Source organism: Oenanthe melanoleuca, chromosome 3, assembly GCF_029582105.1.
Source record: "Oenanthe melanoleuca isolate GR-GAL-2019-014 chromosome 3, OMel1.0, whole genome shotgun sequence".
NCBI classification, from domain to species: Eukaryota; Metazoa; Chordata; class Aves; order Passeriformes; family Muscicapidae; genus Oenanthe; species Oenanthe melanoleuca.
In genome coordinates, this window is record NC_079336.1 from 71,120,556 (window position 1) to 71,129,793 (window position 9,238).

Here is a 9,238-nt window from a genome sequence, read left to right on the forward strand (position 1 = left end):
GACTCCCTCATTTTGCATCTATATAATAGTGCAGGCTGTAACCACTAACCACACCAATGATCTGAGGCTACCCAGAGAGAAACTGCCACAAGAGATTGCTCTGCACAGAGGAAAATCTCATTCCAGGTCTTGTGGACAGGAGGGATTTCTGCTCCATACAGTCACCACTGAGATGCCACTTGTGCAGGCTGGTGTAGGAAGGAAGTTGTGTCCTAATCACACATCCTCTCTATGGTCAGATATTAATCAGTGAGATAACCAAGCATGTTTAAATAATTTTGCTTTTAAAAAGTTTTAAATGTTTCAGGCGCTTAACAGCAGAAGAGTTGCACCATGATTCCTTTAGAGCATTGAGCATAACCATTTATTTCTGTGTGGATTGGGAGGGAAAGGAAATGCACAGAGCTGTGTTGTGCCAGGGAAAGTAGCTGCTGGCACAGGATGATCTGCTGTGTACAGCTAACACATCTGTCTGCATTCATATTGCAGCAGACATGTAACCTTCCATATCCTTTCTAAGAGTGGGCAGTTGCTGTTCTCACTTGATCTCCAGGTCTTTATGCATGCAATCACTGGTGGTTAGGGCTTTGATAACATTGATTTTTCCACTGTGATTTCAGAGGTGGTTAAAAAAAAAAAAAAAAAGGAGTAATGGGAGGCACATTACTGAACATTTCCTCACAGGAGGAAGAAATGGGCAACTGCAGTTGCCATTCCCGAGGGATGATGGGTTTGTTGCCTTAAATATAATCTAGCCTGCCCAAAGACAGGAATTTGCTAAAGTTGTGAGGCAGGTATATTAGAGAACCAAGCAGCACAGCTAAATTTACTGGAATGATGCTATAGGGGAACAGCCTGGAGAGTGAAGAGCAGCTAGCCCAGTTACCCAGGTATAACTGTCCTGGTGACACCAGGAGCACAAAGGGACAGGACAGTTTTGTAGGCATTCTGGCACTGACTTGAACTTCACTGGTTGCTGGGTTGACCCTGGCTGGATGCCAGGTGCCCACCAAAGCATTTCTACCACTCCCCTCCTCAAATGGACAGGGGAGTGAAAATATAGACCCATGAGATAAGGGCAGGAGAGATCATTCACTGATTGCTTTGCCTGGGCATCTCTAGAGCAGTTATATTCTCTCATATATTCTTGTTCTTCTCTTCTTTATCTCTCATTGCTCTTGTGAAGGTTTTTCCCCACCACTTCTTAAATATGTTATCCCAGAGGCTCTGCCACCATTGCTGATAGACTTGGCCTTGACCAGCAATGCATCTGTCTTGGAGTGTCTGGCATTGAGTCTCTCAGACATGGGAAGTTGTAGCATCCCCCACTTACCTCTATCAAAACATTGCCACACCAACCCAATATAATCTGGAAAACCAGAAACTTGTTTATGTCTCTTAGCCTTGTCAAGGCAACTTCTTGATCTGCAGCAAAACTTCAAACTTTTTAATGGGTCTCTCAGAGTATCTTCTTTACCCAGTGCAAAGCTATACTAGATAGTTCAGGTGGCAGATGCAGTACAGCCCCCAAAGGATCTATCAATCTTTCTCCAAGTTAGATTATTTTTGATGCCTGCTCAGGCACCTTGCTCATCTCTTCATGGCATTGTCCCTTCTTGCTGCAAGAGGAATGGACTAGATTACCTTTGAAGGCTCCTTCCAAACCAAGCTATTCCATGATTTTAGAATCGTATGATTGTGCTGTGCAGCACAAAGATTTTCTTTAGTGAGGGGGAAAGCTGTATGTGTTTGTGAGGACACACTTGAGAAAGCTGGCAACCCACGGTCCTTTCTCCTCAGGATGTTTTGGTTGCCTCCACTGCTGAGATTTTGAAAAGTGAGCTAGTATTAACCACATCCTGCTTCACTACATCTTTTCCCACTTTGTTGCCTAGATTTAACAGACATCTAAATTTGCACTGGTGAATCTCTCATTCCCAGTGGGCTCTCACTGCTCTGAAGCTTTAGTGCCTGTTCCAGGAATCACCACCTGAGCGCTAACTAGGACACCCTCACCAGGATCTGCTGCTGCTCCCAATTGCCGCTCTCTGTGGTCCTACACAAAGTCTTGCCTCTATCTGCTTCCTCCTACAAAGATGACCATCTTACATATGAAAGAAGTTTCTTTCTCTTGCCCCCAAAACATTCTTTCTGTCCATGCCCAGCTGACCTCACCAGTCTGTTTGGAGCCAGGATCACAACTCAGCTGGTGATGTTTGGGATAGCAGTCTTGCTCTTTCATTACTTCACAGGCACAATATTCCTTTTGCTATTTCCAAGCTCAGCTTCTTCCAAATCACCTCTGACCTGAAATGCTGAAGTAAGACCTGGCCCAGCTGGTCATTTGCCTCTCCCTGCTATCAGCTGTAGGGGCAGAGGAGCTGCTCCTCTGCACCTTCTGTCCATTTGTCTCAAGCATACCAGAGTGCCAGGACTAAGGGTCCTGACTCTCAAGGCAACACCACAAGAACCATCTACCAGACCACCTTAGTAACAAATATACAACACCAGAAGCCAAAACTGTAATTGGAAAAGAGAAAGATGTTGTGCCACAGCAAATGTAGACAGCAGGACCAGAGGTGCTTGTTCTGCTTCAAATGCTGGCAGACCTGTCTGACCAACCTGACCCACACCACCTCTGGCTATAGGCTGGATTGTATCCTTGTCAAAGGGTCCTTGCTGTTAATACTTCATTGGGGCTAAAACAGGCAAAGCTTTCACTAATATGGAGTTTTTGCTGCACTTTTCCAGTGGTTTTATGAAATGAGCAGCCTGCCTCGGCTGTGCCAGAGTAAGGGATGGATTCCTACTTGATAAGCTAAATCAGAAGGCTCTTGGATATCCTTGAGTGATAATTTTGTGGTCTCTTAAAGAATTTAATACAAATACAACAAAAATGTTTGTGCTGTGATGCCTCACTGAGTTGCATTACTGAAAAGAAACTATGAAATTACTGTAATTACTAGCTTTGTGTCCTCTGCTGTTCAAAGTTTCAGTACTCAGGTAGACATTTCTTAGTGCAAGAGGCTGGTAAGAGTGCAAGAGGGTGAGAGAGAAGCCGTGCCAGCAGCTGGAGAGAAGCCCTTGAGCACAAATGAAGCTCCCAAATGCAGCCCCTTTGCCTGGTTAAGTGAAATGGAAGGTGAATGTGAGACTGGTACAGTGTGAGAGAGAAGGTGTGTGGGAAGTGTCAGTACTTTGCAGTTCTCCCTTAAGGCTTTTTTATGATTTAGAAATAACTTTTCCTTACTCTAATTTTCCTTTTCCATCACTGCTAAGTGCAATCAAGACTGTAAAAGACAAGACAGAATGTTAGACTGTAAGATTTTTGCAAGTAACAGGAGATTTGTGGTTAAGTTATTTTGAGCTTCTACTGAGAAAGATGCCTCCTTCCTGAAGGTAGCACAAGGTTTTATTTTTAAAAGCTCCCATCTGATTATAAGTTAATTAAAAAGTTGCTGCTTAAATAAATAAGAAAGAAACTGCCAGAATTCAATTTTCTATAAGCCGTGAACTAAGGGCAGGGTTTTTTTGTAGAGGTCTTAAGAGAATTTTTATTGAAGTTAAAATCTTATTATTCTAATAACTAGAAAATACCAGAATCATTGAAAAATGCTAGACTTGTGTCATCTAATAGTCATACACACAGAGATCTCTGATTGCTTACAACTTTATCTTGTTTTATCTGAGGTGACAACATCCTACTCCAAAAGTCTTTCATCTTCTCTTTCTGCACTCCTGCAAGGCCCAGGGTGGTTTTCAGTCTGTGTTAGAGTACAGCAGCATTCTCACCCTGAGCCTTTGAAGCTGCTGTCAACAGCAGCTTTTCCATGGGCCCGTTGCCAGCCTGCTGTCCCAAGAAGGAGCCCTTCTGTCCCCATCCCCCTCCAATGCTCTGAACCTCAGGCTGCAGCTGGAATCACAATCCCTGCATGAGGACACTGAAGCACATCTCTGGGTGCCCAATTCTCCCTCACAGCCCCACCTGAGACTATAACCTCTCAGTCTGCCTGGTTCCAGCACCTTTTCTCACTACACAACAGCTTTAATGTACCACCAAAAGTGCCACTTCCATTACTGAACACTTCAGGAACTACACAGGGCTCCTAAGGGGAAAACCAAATCTGCTTGATTTTCAGGCAATCCCAGGGTTTTCTTCCAGGTCCCTGGAAGACCAGTAAATATATTAGTGAGGCCTCCCACCCACAGCAGAACTATGTTGAACTGTCTTTACTGGAGGGGCTGTTGTGTCTTTCTCCCTTCTGACTTGCTCTAAGAGCTCAGATCAACACCAGAGTAGGTTTTGTTTCCTTCTGAGCAGCAGAGTTGCCATCTCCTCAGACCCCAATCAGTCACAGGATTTTTTAAGTAAACATCTTGTGGTTACCTGTGCTGTGCTTAGAGTGGCACAGTTCCCATTTTGACAGGCTTCACCACTAATGAAAGCAGAGGGCTTTGCTGAGATCAGAGGTTTCTACCCTTTCACAAGCCATTGAACACTGAGAAGGAAGAACAGCTCAACTTCTCACTAACACCACAGTGCAAATCTGGAAGTGAGGAATGTTCTGCACCATGCAGCTGGAGTGTGCCTGACCATGCTCCACCAGGACTTCAGTGCTGGTCCCACACTGCCTCACCACTGCCCATTCCAACCCCAAATATACAGCAGAGGATCCTCAACCATCCTTCATCCCCCTCCTTTCTGTGCTTAACTGAGACTAGATCTAATTTATGCCTGTGTAGTTTTATCTATATGTGCAGTTTGCTGCAGGTAGAGGTTAAACTAGTCCATAAGACACATCAGTGTCCCTGCATTTATTCACTTCAGTAGGTTTAACACAACAATATTAAATTCCACTGCCCAGTGCAGCCTTGTGCACAGAGAACACACTGCCCCTTCTCAGGCAAATGGTCAGTGAGGGCCATCCTCTCAGCACCTTGCACTGCTGGGCAATACCTGTGGCAAAGTGGCAAAATTTCTCTTTTCCTCAAAGTGTTGGAAAATTCTACACCCCATGATACTTTTCTGCAATGCCACATCTTGAGACAGAGTCTTACATCCATTAAATATTGTATTCACTAAAAATAAAGCACACAGTTCACTAACAATCATCCCAAGTAACTGTGTGCCCCAGGCTGGTAGCTAACAACAGACTGCTGTGGTTTTAGTTTAAACCCTCTGGTTAAGAACAAAAACCAGGAGAGGAAAGGGGCAGCCGTTCTCAAGAAAGAAATCTGTCTTTAGCTATGTAATTAACTTGTCACAGCTCAACTTCTGCTCTTCTATACTGTTGGAACCAAGAAGAAAAAAAGCACCAAGCAATTAAGTTTGCTTGATTTGAATGATCTCTCTTATGTTCCTGCCTGTTGAAAGTTTGTTTCAATTCCCTTCCCTAACCCCTCAAGGATGAGAGGATCAAGTAAATACAAAAATATTCATTAGCAGAATTTGGCACTACCATACAGAAAGAAAAAAAAAAAAAAAAGAAGCAGATAATCTGTGTAAAAAAAAGTAGTGACAAGAAAATGTATAGATGCTATTTATTGTCAAAGACCACACAACTGGACAGTGCTCAGTTTGCTTCCCATGACGAACAGATCCTTTTATTACACAACAACACGAGTCAGGATGCACACATTTTCTAAAAATTCTAACTACGCTGAGACATGAGTAAATGAAAAAGGCTGTTCTGCAAGATTTCCTGTTCCGTGATGCATGGGCAATTGGCCTACATTTGTGACCCCATTTTTCCTTCGGGTCTGCAGCTGTACTGCACAGACTTTATCCTTTGATGGAAGTCTGAAGGAGTGGGAATGGCCAATGCTGGGTCCAGACTGAGCCTTGCGTGAGCTGCACTGCCTTCTCACCACCACATGCTTTCTGGCTTCCACATGGCTCTGAGCCTGAAGTGCTGCTCTTCAGCAAAGGAAAACACAGCAAGAGGAGAGCAGCCTCCTCCCCCAGGCCCCTCAGAACCGCGCTGGAGCTCGAACTGCTCGGCAGAGCCAGAGCCCCAGGCGGGTGTGGGGCTGTGGTGCAGAACACGCTGTCTGCAGGAAGAGAAGGAACCTCTGCTGCTGCTCCCACCAGCAACAGGACAGGAGAGCCACTGCCCCTAAAAATCACATGTTTCACAGGCTCTTGACATGGCTTGTACTGCCAGAGCTGTGGCATTACGAGCTATTTCTGTGGGGCACGGCTGTGAGATCATGGAGTCTATACGAGCTGATATGGCCACACATCTCCTAATCTTTCCCCAACAAATGGATTTTCTAGCTCATTCCCTACAACACCAGGCCACAGCCAAAACTAAGGTCTACTTTCTGAATTTTTGTTTACAAATAGGATTATGACCTCCTGGTTCAAAACCAGAGTGCTCCTCACAGCTAATCTCTAGCGTGATGCAGTTATTTCTTCAGATTTGTGAATTTTTAAAACTCAATCCTTGCATCTCCTCTCTCTTCTCTAAACTGGCCAGCTTGGTATCTGCTTCACCATCAAGAACACATCCACATGCCCTCGGGAAGGGAGTACAGCCTCAGTCAACCCTTGTCAGTGCAAAGGGAGTTTCCTGCACTAAGCCGCAGTTCTTGTGTGGCTGCCAGCACTGTTACTGTGTCAATCCATTTTACATAACTTGCTCTCTGCTACCACCCATTGCCTTCTCAGCTTCATTGTTCTTTGGGCTAGTCTCAATTTGTGTGTATGTGCTTGATTTGATTTTCTTTGTGCAAACTGGATTGACTTGAGTTCTTTCAAAGTGGTACTTGGCACTGATTTCTGCATATATTTTTGTGCCTCTCTGGGCTCCTTTGCATTTTTCCACAGTTTATCTTAATACATTTTGTTATTTAGTGCAAAAGGATGCATGCAAGGAATCAGTGCAGAAGAGCTGCTATGAATTAATATCATACTAGCATATCCAAATCTCACTTGCCAGACTGGATGAGACCTTCAGCCCCAAGGCATTCGTTTGACTGGCACATCCAACACCTTCACATTAAGTACCATCAAATTAGCACAAATTTATTGAAATCAGAAACTCATGAAAGAATTAATTAATTTTAATTTCTCTTTCATGGAAGAAGACCATGAGAATTTGTCCTCTTTTTCTCTCAGATTATCAGCACCTTCCTGCATCTGTGCTCACACCTTAAAGAGATCTGCACTGGCAAAACCTGTTCAAAACTCAAACCTTCTTGTACAGTTAACAGTTTCTGTTCAGGCGTCTAATTTCAAATTTCTCTAGGCTTAATTAACTTCAGTCTAGTGAATGAATGTAAGTGACAAACACCAGGTTTGCAGTGCTACAGTTAACAATAGTGGTGTATGTGTGTGTTGCTCTTTAATGACAGAGCCTACTACTTAAATCCACAATTTATTTCATAAGAATTATTTTACATTTCTTATTTCTCCCATGAATATGCATTAAATTATGAAGTTTAAGTGTACGTAATTCTCACCTCCAGGATTGCTTTAGTCACTGAAACCCAGAAGTTACATTTTGTAAGTTTCATCTTGGCTTGATTGGAATGCTTTGAACTATGTATCTTTCAATTTTATCAGTTTCTTTTTAATGAACAGAGCACAGACTTCTTACTTTGCAGTTCAAAGGAGATGAAGAAAACATCAGTCATCAGCTCCTCAACACCATAAAGGTGCTTTTCTTATAAAGGTTGCCAGAATAATTTTGTAAACCAAATCTGTGCCAAACGTTTCTAGGTAGCCAAGTATCACATTGATTTCAAGGAAACATATGCTTCTAGATTTTGCATAAATTCATCTCTAATTTATCCAGAAGCCAGTACTACTTAGACAGTTTTAAGCATTTTATTCATGTTTAGAAAGAACTGGAAAGAATTTTCAGGGAGAGCAGACAGCACTGTGAGGGGTAGGCACAGTCAGACACACTGTTGAGTGGCAGCCTGTTTGCCCACAACATCCCCCTTCCCTCTCTGCCCATGCTTGTTCCTCCAAACCACCATGACCCTCCCCTTCTCCCCTTTTGGTTCTGGCTCTAAATACCCCAGAACAGGATTTATGTACCCCCCAAACATCCCATCAGTCCGTGTCTCTGTAGGTCACTAAGCCTATGTGGTGACCTGGGGCTTGCCTGGGGGCACCTCCCCTGAGATGGCTCAAGGAAGAGATAGGGCAAGGGGCTTCAGCTTCAAGAGTTCCAGTTCAGTACTGGGCTTCCCCTTTTATTTCTGTCCTTATAAGAGCTGAGCCTTAATCCTAAACCAAACATTCACCAACGTAAAAAGCAGGCTGGCTGCACCATCACCTCATATAACCTAACACAAAGCACCAGAAATACATATCTGAAACATGATGGGAAAATCAGTTTAAAAGCAAGTCTGCCACAATGACCTAAGCCAGATGCCAGCCTTTCCCCAATAGTTCCCCTTGCAGGGAAAGCGCAGCCTGAAGGACACCTGTCAGCCAAAACAGACCATGTTGTGAGCACAAGGTGAGACCTTTTCCATTTCAGAGAAAACAAAAAGGTGAAGCAGTTTCTTGCTATGAAAGTGCATGTGATACTTTAACAGGGGAACGAGGCAAATGACCTGATTTTACTACCTTCTATCTGTTGTGGTTTCCCCATAGCACAGAGCAATTGAAACTAAACACTTAAAGCTGTTAAGAAACTGAAAAACAACTTTTAGAAACCTTACACTTTGTTTTTAAACTTAGATCCAAGTGTAAGGATCAGCTGCAGTTATTCACACGGCACACTACTCAGTTATGTTCCAAGTCCACATTTTCTAAAAGATTTCTTCAAGGCTGTAAGATTTAAGTCTTTAGAGTCAATGTTAAATTACTGTATTTACAAACTTTGGCCTTTCTCTGTGGCATAGCTAGTATGAACATAAACACCTGCATTGATAAACTGTAGCAACACTATTTCTAAGCGCAAATAGGGTAGTTTGTACGCACAGAGGCAGCCTGATGGTCTGTCTATCCTCATAATTAGTTTTCCATACAGAGGTCTGTTTCCACAGAATCATGAAATAATCTAAGTTGAAAGGGCTGGGTGGAGGTGCAGCCTGCTACTCAAAGCAGATCAGGTGGCTCTGAGTCTGTCCATTTGAATTTTGAAAATGTCCAGTGATGGAGATGTCACAATCTCTCTATCTGCTCTAAGTCCTGGACCATTTTCATGATGATTCTTTAGATTTTATTTCATGTATAAAACTGGAATTTCTCTCACTGCAGATTGTTGTCCTTTTAATG